The following is a 14,099-nucleotide window of genomic DNA, read 5'->3' on the forward strand; positions in this document are numbered from 1 at the left end:
TCTGTAGCTTTTTCCTTCCTGCATGCACGCACGACGGACGAACATGGTGGTTTCTTCTTCGTAGCGGCTATGGCAGGGGGCTCAAACATGGAGCTAGCCATGCCGGTCTAGGCAGGCTCGCCGGAGCAGGGACATGCTCGCACAGGCGTGGCCGCACTAGAGCACTGGGAACGAGCCCTCGAGCAGTGGCTCGACGCCGCGGGGCGAGCGGACAAGCGGAGCGCGGCGCGGTGGCTCCACAACAGCTCGCCGGAGCATCGATGGGATAGAGAGGAGAGGGATAGAGGGAGGAGAAGAGGGAGGCTCATCTCGCACTCGCGACGTCGGCCGGGATGGCGCGGTGCTCCGACGAGGGCATGGGCGACGTTGGGGCGAGCTCGCGATGGAAGCCGAACGCAGATGAGCTGTGCAACGCCGACGAACGACGGTCCCTAGGCGTTGTGCTCAAGCAAGGGCGAGAGTCGGGAGAGATAAGGGAGTGGAGAGGAGGTTGGCGAAGAATGAAGCACTGCCTGACCTCTCATGGCTTGAGGACGACGTGGGTGGGTGGGTGGTTTTGGGAGGGAGGAGATGACAGCGGGCCCATGCGTAGCGACGACGTTGGGCAATGCCCACGCACGCGCGTGACGCGGTAGGGAGCGCGTGGCCACGGGCGAGACGTGTAGGGACGTGGTGGCGGTTGGGCAAGCGCGCGCGGGCGCGACGCGCTGGGCTGCGTGGCTGGGCAGGCGCGCAGGCACAACATGGAGAGCGCGCGCGACAGCGCGCAGGCGGCTGGGCCAGCGCGCGCAGCGGCGGTGCTAGGTTTGAGCGCGGGGCTGTTGGGCTGCGCGCGCAAATGGCCTGGTGGGCCGCGCGCGGGGAGGCAGGTCGCGGGGGCGCTGAGGTTTTGTGGGCCGCGTGGCTGCGGGAGGCCTTTTTCCTTTTGTTTTTCTTCATTTCTATTTCTTCTCTTTTCTATTTTTTACCATAAATGAGCTACATAGTGATTGGATACACACCAAAGCAAAACATCACACAAAAACAAATAGATTTCCACATGATGCATCAATCATTATTCCCTTAGGGTTTTACTTGATTAGGCTTTCACATAGATATAAAACAAAATAATTCCTCACTCTTTAGGCAAAAGAAAAGAAAAGCCTGGAAAAGAGAGGGTAACACCTGAATTTGGTGGGTTAATATAAAAGAAATTTTATACCCCCAAATTCAGGGTGTTACAAGGAGGTGAACATCTTCTTCTCCCCGTCATGTGGTTTGTGCATCTGTTGTCAATAATCCAACTTGTGCTCTCGGATGCATAAACCTGCAAGGTAGTTTAAGCTTGGGATTTAGGTACCCAACTCTTGTTGGGTCCTACAAGGTTAGTGACATAGGATTTTGGAACCCAAATGCAAGTCTTACCTCCCTTGCATTTAGACCCCACATTTCTAGCAACAACTTTATCATTTTTCAATGTAGCACATATGCGGCATCATAAGTACGATAAAGCATAGTTGGGCCATCAGATGCATTTCTAGGCACATGAGAAACAACATGATGAACATGGCACCTAGGTCTACTCCTACCATGAACATATGAAGAGCTAGAAGATGCAAACATGGCATGAGAATCAAAGATAGCATCATGACGTATTGGTAAAACAATATGATCATAACAACCATCATGATGAGCAACATTAGAGGCATTCTTAACATGAGCATACAAATAAGCATGGTTCTTCCTATCATGAAAAGAATGTGAACTACTAGCCAAGGGTGCCTTCCCTTTCTCCTTGCATTGATGATATTGGAGGCCCTTTGGCATGTTAAGTTCTTGGTTCCCTTTTGGAAACTAAGTCCATCCTTAATGGAGGGATGTCTACCAATGGTGTAGGCATCCCTGGCAAATTTTATTTTTTCACATTCATTCTTGCAAATTTTAAGTTGAGCATTAAGATTTGCAACTTCATCATTCAACTTAGAGATAGTAGAAACATGATTATTGCAAGCAACAACACTAAAATCTTTACATCTATTGCAAATAGAACATGCTCCACAGATGAACTAGCAATATTTAATTTTTCTATTCTAGCATTTAAATCAGCATTTAACCTCTTAAGGCTAGAAATAGACTCATGGCAAGAAGACAATTCAGAAGAAAGAATTTCATTTTTCTTAACCTCTAAAGCAAAAGATTTTTCAACATTAACAAGTTTATCATGTTCTTCGTTAAGAATATCTTCATATTTTTTCTAACAACCTATCCTTCTCATTAAGGGTATCAATTAGTTCATTAATTTTGTCTACTTTTGATCTATCTAAACCCTTAAACAGATCACTATAGTCTACATCATCATCAGAATCCTCATCACTAGAAGAAGTGTACTTTGGAGTATCTCGTGTACGTACCTTCTTCTCGTTAGCTATGAGGCAGGTATGTCGCTCGTTGGGGAAGAGGGAGGACTTGGCAAAGGCAGAGGCAGCAAGTCCCTCATCATTGGAGTCGGATGAATAGCAGTCCGAGTCCCACTTCTTGCCAATGTGAGCCTCGCCCTTTGCCTTCCGATAGTTCTTTTTCTTCTCCTTCTTCCCTCTCTTTTCTTGTCCCTGGTCATTCTCATTATCGGGACATTGTGCAATAAAGTGACCAGACTTACCACATTTGAAGCAAGAATGCTTTCCCCTTGATTTATTCTTGTTGGGGTACTCCTTGCGTCCCTTCAATGTTGTCTTGAAGCGCTTGATCACAAGCGCTATTTCTTCCTCGATAAGCCCAACAGCCTCCACTTGTGCCACCTTATTAGGTAGCACCTCCTTGTTGTTTGTTGCCTTGAGAGCAACATGCTGCGACTCGTAGAGAGGAAATGGCCCGTTGGCAATATCATCAATGTACCTTGCCTCCTTCACCATCATATGCCCACTTACAAATTTTCCGAGAATTTCCTCGGGCGTCATCTTGGTGTACCTGGGATTTTCACGAATAAGATTTACAAGATGAGGATCAATAACTGTAAATGACCTTAGCATGAGTCGAACGACGTCATGATCCGTCCATCTTGTACTCCCATAGCTTCGAATCTTGTTCACCAGGGTCTTGAGCCTGTTGTAGGTTTCAGTTGGCTCCTCTCCCCTTTTCATGGCGAACCCCCCCAGTTCACCTTCCACCAACTCCATTTTGGTGATCATGGTGACGTCGTTTCCCTCATGAGAAATCTTGAGGGTGTCCCATATTTGCTTGGCATTGTACAAGCCGCTGACTTTATTGTACTCATCCCTGCATAGAGATGCTAACAAAATAGTAGTATCTTGGGCATTTTATGAATTTGTTCATTAATTAATACGGGATTATCACTACTATCAAACTGCATTCCTTTTTCCACTATTTTCCAAATACTAGGATGGAGAGAAAATAAATGAATACACATTTTATGAATCCAAAAAGAATAGTCTTCTCCACCAAAGTGAGGGGGTTTTCCAAGTGGAATAGACAATAAATGAGCATTTGAATTGTATGGAATGCGAGAATAATCAAATGAATACTTTTGATTAACTGTTTACTTATTTGTAGACGAGTCTTCATCGTCGTCGTCTCTTGGTGAAGAAGAGGAGGCATCGCTGTCGTAGTAGATGATCTTCTTGATGTACCTTTTTCTTCTTCTCATCCTTTCTCTTATTATTTGAACCTGAGTCAATGATCTTGTCACCTTTTGGCTCGTTGACGTTGAGGATCTCCTTCTCATTGTCGTTGATCATGATCCCCTTGCCCTTAGGATCCATCTCTTTGAGCGGTTAGTCCCTTGATGAAGAGAACGACTCCGATACCAATTGAGAGCACCTAAAGCGGGGGTGGATATGTGATCCTGTAAAAATAGCTCAACAAAAACAAACTTGGTCTAAAGCAGATTAGTAAAATCAAAGCCAAGTTCAAATGAAGAGCGAGAGAGAAAGGACTTCTTCACTTAATTGCTCTTACAATATGAGTGTTAAACTTAGAGCAATATTATAAGTGAAGAGACGTGATAGAAAGAATAGAATCATAGTAAAGTGAAACAGATAGGTCACACACCAATTTTTATTCCATGGTTCGGTCAAGCGTAAAATGCTTGCCTACTCCACGTCGTGGCATCCCAATGGACGAGGGATGCACTCAACCCCTCTCAAGTGATCCAAAGATCAACTTGAATACCATGGTTTTCTTTCTTATCTCAAGTTTACCCCGTTGTGTGGAATCTCCATAATTTGGAGTCTCTCACGCCTTACAAAAATTGATCTCAAATGAACTCAAGAGTAAGGGGGAGTAGAAACACACACAAGAGACAAAAATCACAGCAACACACGTTGAGAGGGAGCACAAGAAACAATACAACGGAATTACAACTCAAACCCTTGCTCAAATCTCAAACTATCAAAGCTCTAGCGTGATCATAGTGTCTCGGTGTCTTAGGATGTTCAAATGATGCTTGGTGTAGTGCTCCATGCGCCTAGGGGTCCCTTTTATAGCCCCAAGGGTCCTAGGAGCCGTTGGAGCTCCATTTGGAAGGTCCTTGTTGCCTTCTGTCCATGGGTGCACATCGGACAGTGAACAGTGCAGCGGTAGATAATCGAGTGATTGGCTAGTTTCTTGTCCTAGGGGCACCGGATTGTCCGATGGGTGGCACGGGACTGTCTAGTGCACCATGTGAACGTTGGCCCTCGACCGATGTGGCAGCTAGCCATTGGCTAGCTGGCACACCGGACTGTCCGGTGCTCCGCTCGGACGGTCCGGTGAATTATAGACAACGTAGGCTGAAATTTCTGAGAGTAGCCAGTTTGGCGGATCATGCACCGGACTCTCCGGTGGGTGGCACCGGACAGTCTGGTGCACACCGGACTCTCTGGTGGGTGGCACCGGACCGTCCGGTGCTACACAGTCTAGCCCAACTTCTCCTTTTTCAATCTTATTCTCTTTTGCTCTTTTTGTCTTGACTTCATAAAGTTCCTAGCACTTAGACAAATATGATTAGTACCCAAAACAATTGACTAAGTGTCCAGAGCTTACCTTTTTCACTTGGTCCCATGTATATTTGTCTTATGTCCTCTTCCAAGCTCAATTTGCTTCATGTACCTTTGCTCATTTCTCATGTTAGTCTAAACAAAATGTGTCGAGCATCTAATCACCAAACTAATATAGAAATGGCCCAAGGGCACATTTCCCTTTTAGTTTATCGGGTAATCTTATAATTTTTTGAAGGCTTGCTGCTGAGAGGGTCCCCACTGAAAGATCGCTGCTGATTTTAGGACCTCAAAGAACAGCAAACATCATTCTACATGTCTTGATATGAAACTGTTTAGAGAAGATAGTCTCTCTGCTAACCTCTGATCCCCTTTTCTTGGCTTTGGTGGCTGCATCCGAAGTATTGCTTTGATTTTGTGCGAGTTTGCTTATACTCCCTTTGTTGACACAAGGCAGCCCAGGAACTTGCCCTTTTTAACTTCGAAGGCACACTTCTCAGGGTTGAACTTTAGGGCTGCCCTTCAGAAATTTGCGAAGGTTTCTTGAAGATCTGAAATATGATCTTGTTGCTTCGTACTTCTCACAATGATGTCATCGACATAAGTCAACACATTCCTGCCAGTTGCGAACTCAGCACTTTGGCTGTCATTCTGCTGAAGCTTCCACCAGCATTCTTGAGCCCCTCAGGCATCTGAAGATAGCAGTTAGAGCTGGGCATTCGGGTTTACCCGTTATTTTGGGTCGGGTTTTTCGGGTTTTTTATATTTCGGGTTTTAAACATGTAAGCCCGAACCCATACCCATAATGTCGGGTACCCGTAATTTTGGGTACCCGTACTTTCGGGTACGGGTTCGGGTAATATCAAAATATCCAATATATTCGACCGAGAGAGGGTGTTGTCCGCTGACCGAGAGCGCTGGCCGAGGAGGGTGCTGTTGTCCACTGAGATGCTGGAGTGTTGGGCGCTAAACGCTGTCAGGCTGGGCGGCTCCGCGGCTGGGCACTGCCGCCTGCCGCTGTGGGCTGTGGCCTGGCCAAGGGCGCTGGCCTGGCCGAGGGGCGACGACGCTGCAGCAGTGCCTGATGATGAGAGAGAGGCCTTGCCTTGCCTGTGGAGTGTGGACGCTGCCGCCGAGGACGCTTTGGGCTGTGGCCTTGCCTTGCTTGACGATGAGAGAGAGAGAGGAGAAGAACCGCAGTCCGCAGGGGCACACCGCAGACCGCACACCCACACACTGGAGCTATTTGGTTGCCAGGTGAGCTTTGCCTTGCCTTGCCGTGAGAAACTGAGAACTGGGCCGTGAGCACTGAGCAGGCCGCGAGCACCTGGCAGGCTGGCGCAAGCACGCAGCTAAAGTGCTTCGGGTAGTATGGGTAGTTCGGGTACCGTGATTTAATACCCGATTAGGCCCGTACTTAATTCGGGTATTTAGTTTCGTTACCCGCTGGAGCTATTTGGGTAACGGGTTTTGGGCTATACGGGTACGGGTTCGGGTATTTCGGGTACAGGGCTTCGGGCTTGGGTTTTATGCCCAGTGCTAATAGCAGTAAGTGAGAGCACCTAGAGGAAGGGTGAATAGGTGATCCTACAAAAATTGATTGAAACAACACAAACATGGTCCAATTTATGGGTAGAGTGACTAAAAAACAAGTTTGAATGAGAAGAGGAGAGAAAGAAAGATTCTTCACTTAATTGCTCACATGAGATGTGTATTAAACTAGGAGCAATATGTAGGTGAAGCTTATTCTCAAGGGAGAAAGAAATTGCAGTAAAGTAAATTGACAAGAGACACAATGATTTTTCCCATGGTTCGGCCAAAGCCTACTCTACGTTGTAGTGACCTCCTTTGGTCAAGGGTTGCACTCAACCCCTCTCATCCAAAGATCAAACTTGAGTGCTACTATATTCTTCCTTATATCAACCCCGTTTGTGAGGAATCGCCACAAAAAAGAGTCACTCATGCCTTATAGAAGTGATCAATATCAAAACCGGAGTAAGGGGGAGTAAGCCCACACACACAAGAGCACAATCATAGCAACAACACACACACAAATTAAGAAAAGAGCGCAAGAACAAGAATGACATATTTACAGCTCAGAAATGCGCTCAAATCTCTCAAACACTTCAAACAGCGTAGTCTAGAGTCTTGGAGTTATAGTGTGCACTTAGAATTCTTGGTATTGCTGCTCCATGGATCCTAGGGGTCCTTTTATAGCCCCAAGAGGCATAGGAGCCATTGGAGCTTCATTTGAAAGCTCCCAGCCTTCCCTATTTGCGGGTGCACCGGACAGTGCATAGTACAACGGTCACCAAATCGTTGATTGGCTGCTTTCCTTTTCTAGAGGCACCGGACTGTCCGGTGCGCCATCTTATCATTGGAGCCTGCTGACGCGACCAGGGGCGGACCTATATAGTGGTGAGTGAGGGCCCATGCCCTTGCTCATTTCTGTGTTGTACATGGTAGAATCTAGATTTTCACCATATAGTCCCCTCTCAGTTAAACTTAGATGCCCCAACTATTACATTTTGGTGCTTGTTCTTGTAAGGATGTCCTTGGTCCCATTTTATTCTGGGTCCGCCCTTGGACGTGGCTGATAGCCGTTGGCTGTCCATCACACCAGAATGTCATGCGCTTTGCTCGGACTGTCTAGTGAATTATAGCAGACAGGGCAGAACGAACCCGAGACCGACCACTTTGGTCATACGGTCGCCAGACTGTCTAGTGCACACTGGACTGTCCGGTGGGTGCCATCGGATTGTCCGGTGCTTCCCATATAGAGATGGCAATGGGTACCCGAAACCCGAATACCCGATGGGTTTTACCCGATATAAAGGCGGGTACGGGATTGTAGGAAACGGGTGACGCCTAAGAGGGGGGGGGTGAATTAGGACTTCTAAAACTTTTACTAAACTAGGCCACAATTAAATCCCTAGAGCAAAACCTATGCAAATAATCAAAACTAGAATGTGCAAACTCGGTTTTGTCTAAGTGTTGCTATCTCTACCGCAAAGGCTAAGTTTCAATCTACACTAAATAAGTATGACAATAAGATTGAAACTTAAATGCTTAATATAAATGCGGAATGTAAAGAGCTAAGTAGAGAAGCAAACTCTCGTGGATGACGCTGGTATTTTTACCGAGGTATCCGGAACCACGCAAGGTTCCGACTAATCCTCGTTGGTGCCCCTACGCAAAGGGAAGCCCACGCGAGGGCCAAGCACCACGGTCGAGTAACTCCGTAGAGAGCCACGGGCCTTCTCCACGCGCAAGTGGTGCTCCGCTTCCGGCTCCTCTCGGACGCTCCCCGCCGTCTCCACTATCGAGCTTCCGGCCGAAACGCCGCGGGCCTCGTTCCCTCCGGTACACGGTGGCGGCCGTGACACAAACGCAGTTGTCACGGTCTCGCAAGACTCTCGCCCCACTCGGTACAATTACAACGACTCACGCAAGAGCCGAGGGGTTGTGTGGTTTTACAAAACTCACTCAACTAACTAGGATTCACCTAGAGCAAGCGCTAAAGCGGTCTAACTAACCTAAGCACTTCGCAAAGCACCTACGCTAATCACCGAGTGATTCTATTAAGCACTTGGGTGTTTGAGCTCTTGGAAATATGCACTATGTGTCTTGGTATGTTACTTGGGCTCCCACCCTTGAGAATGGCCGGTTGGGGTGGTATTTATAGCCTCCATACCCCAAACTAGCCGTTGGACAGAAAGCAGCAGCTTTCTGTCGTCGGGTGCACCGGACAGTCCGGTGAACCACCGGACATCTACTGTGCAGTGTCCGGTGCACGCCACGTCAGTCGACCGTTGGCGCCTGTAGCAGTCGACCGTTGGATCCGACCGTTGCCGTCTGCCCGTTGTCACACCGGACAGTCCGGTGCACACCGGACAGTCCGGTGCTACAGCCAGAGAGCGCCTGTCTGCGGCCTCTCTGCGCAGACTGTCTGGTGCCTCACCGGACAGTCCGGTGCACACCAGACACCAATGTCCGGTGCGCCACCAGGCGCTGGCTGACAACCCTTATCTTGGATTTCTTCGCTGATTTCTTCGGGCTTCTTTGTTCTTGAGTATTGGACTCCTATGCATCTTTTTATGTCTTCTTTTGAGGTGTTGCATCCTCATTGCCTTGGTCCAATTCTCTTCGCATCCTGTGAACTACAAACATAAACACTAGAAAACTTATTAGTTCACGGATTGTGTTGTTCATTAAACACCAAAACTCAATTAGCCAAATGGCCCGGGGTCCATTTTCCTTACAATCTCCCCCTTTTTGGTGATTGATGACAACACAACCAAAGCAAGCAAATAATACAAGTATTTGAATGAAAATATGCATTTTACTTGCTAAGATGCATGATTGTCCCCACAATGTGATATTATGGACTTAAGCCTCCCCCTAACTCCATAATTCACTTACTTCCTATTTTTGGACCAAATAACCAAAACCACTTAAAAAACCATTTGTAGATATAAAATTTTAAATTTGTGGTGTTTGGTGTTTGATATAGTTTGCATTGCTTTGGTCCCTAAACTTCTCCCCCTTTGGCATCAACCACCGAAAAGGAAGACATTAAAAGCATGTAGGAAGTCAATAAAAGCTTGCCCTCAACAAGAATTGTATCAAATGATATCACTAGAAGGATATTAAATTAAGCCATGAATGATACCACTTGGGGGGTTCATCAAAAGATTACTCCCCCTAAATGAGTATTCTCCTTTAGAAAGAGTTTTTCTCCCCCTTTAGAGATGAAGAAATACTCCCCCTGACAGAGATCCTCAACTTAGGAAAAAGCATGTGAAAAATTAGAGGTGCAAGACATGATTTGAAAAGACTAACTTCCCTTATGCATAGGTAACAGAATATGAGTTAACTACTTATGCATTTTTAGCAACATGGAAGCATATGATATGAAATATAATCTAATCAAATATTGGAGAAGACATGTAAATGATACTGAATGTAGTCTCAAAAGATGCCAATTGAAGATCAATGGCGAGCTTGAGAGACATGAGAGTTCTTGGAGATTTTGCAGTGGAAGATTGTTGTCTTTCTCCGGGGACCTTATTTTCCTTACAATGAGACTATCACAAGAAATAGACTTGAAAAGGTGTTAGTCTCAAAGTGTTAGATTATAGAGTAACCTCCCCCTAAATGTGTGCATACAAGTTTTGAATACTTGTAGGAGACATGCACTTTGATTTGAAATCAAGAGGGGTAAATTATCCATAATCCTAACTTTGGCACATATAGGTTAAATGATACAACTTGTAGGAATCAAAATTTTCAATTTATGCATCATTTACTATGGAGAAATATAGAAGCTATGTGTCGTGCTTAAATAAACATTTTAAGCCATGTAGGTTTGCTCAAATATATGAATTAAAAACAAGCAATCCTACCATATGATTTACCTAGTATGCATGATTTTGAACAAAAGTACATAACAAATGTAATACTAGGCAAGAAAGGTAAACTAGATAAAAGATAAATAGATACGCATATCTAAAAACGAGAAATACAATAAAACTAGTTACCTTAGTCATGGGTGGGAAATTTGGGTCCAAAATTTTTGCTAACCCACTTGGCAATAAACTTGATCCAATATGATGTATCCCATGATATACATCCCAATTTTGCCAAGTCTCCAAATTTCCCGATGACCTTCGGTCCACTTACTTCCCTTTCGGGATCCAAACCTTCTTGGTGTTTTTCATGGTTGAAATTATCTCCTTTGGCACCCAGATGCGTTTGGCCCCCTTTCCTTTGTTGGCTTGCTTGTTGGCCTTGATTGCTATCACTTTTCCATTCTTTTTCTTCTTGATCAAATATGGTGTAGCATCCTTTTTGTTCACCTTTTTGATGTAGGTATTTGAGATTTTGCTTGATGGCTTTTGCTTGAGCTTTTGCCTTTGTTTATCCCCGGTCATCGCCTTGCATTGGAAAGACTTGTGGCCTTCCATGTGGCATAGCCTACAAATCACAGTTTCTCCCTCTACAGGCTTGTTCACTCCCGCAGTGGTGTTATCCTGTGGAGGTCGGATTTGTATGGCTTTGCCTTTCTTGTCGTACAAAGCCTTGCCAAGGCGAGCCACTTCTTGCTTTAATTGTTCATTTTCCTTTGCAACCTCATCCGAACATGTCTCTACAATAATATTCTCAACAACGACTTGGTTGCAGGGGTTAGAATCATCAATTAAATCAAAGCAGGAAGTAGAAACATCTTTCTTAATTATTTCAGGTATTTCAACTAAAGATGATGCTGGGGTGCTACTAATGTTTTCTAGCTGAGTAGTTAGCTCATTATTGTGTATGCTAAGAATTTCCATTTTCTCTAGCAAATTTTCAATAGCTTCTTGGGAGCTAGCTAACTTAGCTTTCAGTTTTTCATTCTTTTTAATAAGGCCATCATCGGTAGCAGTGGATGGAGCACTAGATTCTAATAGCTCAATTTTAGTTGATAGCTCACTATTTAAGTTTGCAAAAGTTTCAAATTTTTCTAGCAAACCTTTGTAATCATTTTGAGAGCTAACCAACTTATTTTTCAAAGTTTTAAGTTGAGCCTTTTGCTTAGTGCAAACATCCTGGAAAAATTCTACGGCTTCCGCAAGCTCATCTAGAGAGGCCTTTCCCTCACCTTCATCATCACTACTACTTTCATCACTAGAGGATGGAGTGCTTTTGTTACCTCTTGCCATGAGGCATTTGTGTGATGACCGTGATGATCGTGACGAGGACCGGTGGCTGCGCGTCCTTGGAGGTTCATCTTCACTTGAAGAATCATCCCACGTTCTAACACTTGTTAGCGCCTTGCCTTTGCTCCTCTCCTTTTTGGGTTTGGCCATATTTGGACAGTTGTCCCTGAAGTGGCCCTTCTCCCCATATGCGAAGCATCCTCTCTTTCTTTGCTTTTTCCTGTCAATGTTAAAGAGAAGATCTTCGACCTGCAGGGGCACACCCATTAGATTAATCTTGCGGATCATCCCCATTACCTTTCCGACGCGTTGGATCATTTCTTCGTCCTCAGAGGATGATGTGCATGGTTGATTATCTTCATCATCATCACTTTCTTCTTCTTCCTCTTCTTCACTTGAGGTACTTGGAGTGGGAGCCTTCTTTTTGCCCTTCCTTTCATCACATGCAAATGCATATGGTCTTGAGGAAGTTGGCTCCTCTCCCCGACTCATTTTTCGCGACATCTCAAAGGCCGCGATTTTCCCAATCACAATGGTCGGGGTCATGTTGCTCAAGTCCTCCATGTTGTGAAGGATGGTGATGATGCTCCCATATCTTTGTTGTGGTAGCAGGGAGATAATCTTCCTCACAATGTCCGCATCACCTAGCTTATTAATGCCAATAGAGTTGAGCTCATTGATTATTAGATTCAAACGAGAATACATGTCTCTAACAAGCTCATCATCTTTCATAGCAAAAGAATTGTACTCATTTAAGACTAGGCAATGTTTTTGCTCACGGACATTGGATGTGCCGTCATGGAGCTCATGCAATTTTAGCCAAATCTCATTAGCAGTTTTCAAGGTAAATACTTGATTAAAAATATCCATGCTAAGAGATTCATACAAGCAATTTTTGGCTCTAGCATTTAAATGAATTTCTTTTTCCTCACTCGTGGTGGGTTTCTCGGGATTCTTGAGGGGTTTCATCCCGTCACGAGTGACTCTCCAAACACCTAGATCAACGGCCTCTAGGTAACAAGCCATTCTAGCACTATAATATGGGAAGTTAGTGCCGTCGAAGTGTGGTGGCCTATGGGTATCCATCCCTTCCTCTAAAAAGCGTCGGCTCTTTTAGCGGTGAAGCTAAAGCGTTTCAAATGAGCCAAACCGGGCTTTGATACCACTTGTAGGAATCAAAATTTTCAATTTATGCATCATTTACTATGGAGAAATATAGAAGCTATGTGCCGTGCTTAAATAAACATTTTAAGCCATGTAGGTTTGCTCAAATATATGAATTAAAAACAAGCAATCCTACCATATGATTTACCTAGTATGCATGATTTTGAACAAAAGTACATAACAAATGTAATACTAGGCAAGAAAGGTAACTAGTTTTATTGTATTTCTCGTTTTTACCACTTGTAGGAAACGGGTGATGCAAACTCGGTTTTGTCTAAGTGTTGCTATCTCTACCGCAAAGGCTAAGTTTCAATCTACACTAAATAAGTATGACAATAAGATTGAAACTTAAATGCTTAATATAAATGCGGAATGTAAAGAGCTAAGTAGAGAAGCAAACTCTCGTGGATGACGCCGGTATTTTTACCGAGGTATCCGGAACCACGCAAGGTTCCGACTAATCCTCGTTGGTGCCCCTACGCAAAGGGAAGCCCACGCGAGGGCCAAGCACCACGGTCGAGTAACTCCGTAGAGAGCCATGGGCCTTCTCCACGCGCAAGTGGTGCTCCGCTTCCGGCTCCTCTCGGACGCTCCCCGCCGTCTCCACTATCGAGCTTCCGGCCGAAACGCCGCGGGCCTCGTTCCCTCCGGTACACGGTGGCGGCCGTGACACAAACGCGGTTGTCACGGTCTCGCAAGACTCTCGCCCCACTCGGTACAATTACAACGACTCACGCAAGAGCCGAGGGGTTGTGTGGTTTTACAAAACTCACTCAACTAACTAGGATTCACCTAGAGCAAGCGCTAAAGCGGTCTAACTAACCTAAGCACTTCGCAAAGCACCTACGCTAATCACCGAGTGATTCTATTAAGCACTTGGGTGTTTGAGCTCTTGGAAATATGCACTATGTGTCTTGGTATGTTACTTGGGCTCCCACCCTTGAGAATGGCCGGTTGGGGTGGTATTTATAGCCTCCATACCCCAAACTAGCCGTTGGACAGAAAGCAGCAGCTTTCTGTCGTCGGGTGCACCGGACAGTCCGGTGAACCACCGGACATCTACTGTGCAGTGTCCGGTGCACGCCACGTCAGTCGACCGTTGGCGCCTGTAGCAGTCGACCGTTGGATCCGACCGTTGCCGTCTGCCCGTTGTCACACCGGACAGTCCGGTGCACACCGGACAGTCCGGTGCTACAGCCAGAGAGCGCCTGTCTGCGGCCTCTCTGCACAGACTGTCCGGTGCCTCACCGGACAGTCCGGTGCA

Source organism: Zea mays, chromosome 5, assembly GCF_902167145.1.
Source record: "Zea mays cultivar B73 chromosome 5, Zm-B73-REFERENCE-NAM-5.0, whole genome shotgun sequence".
NCBI lineage: Eukaryota > Viridiplantae > Streptophyta > Magnoliopsida > Poales > Poaceae > Zea > Zea mays.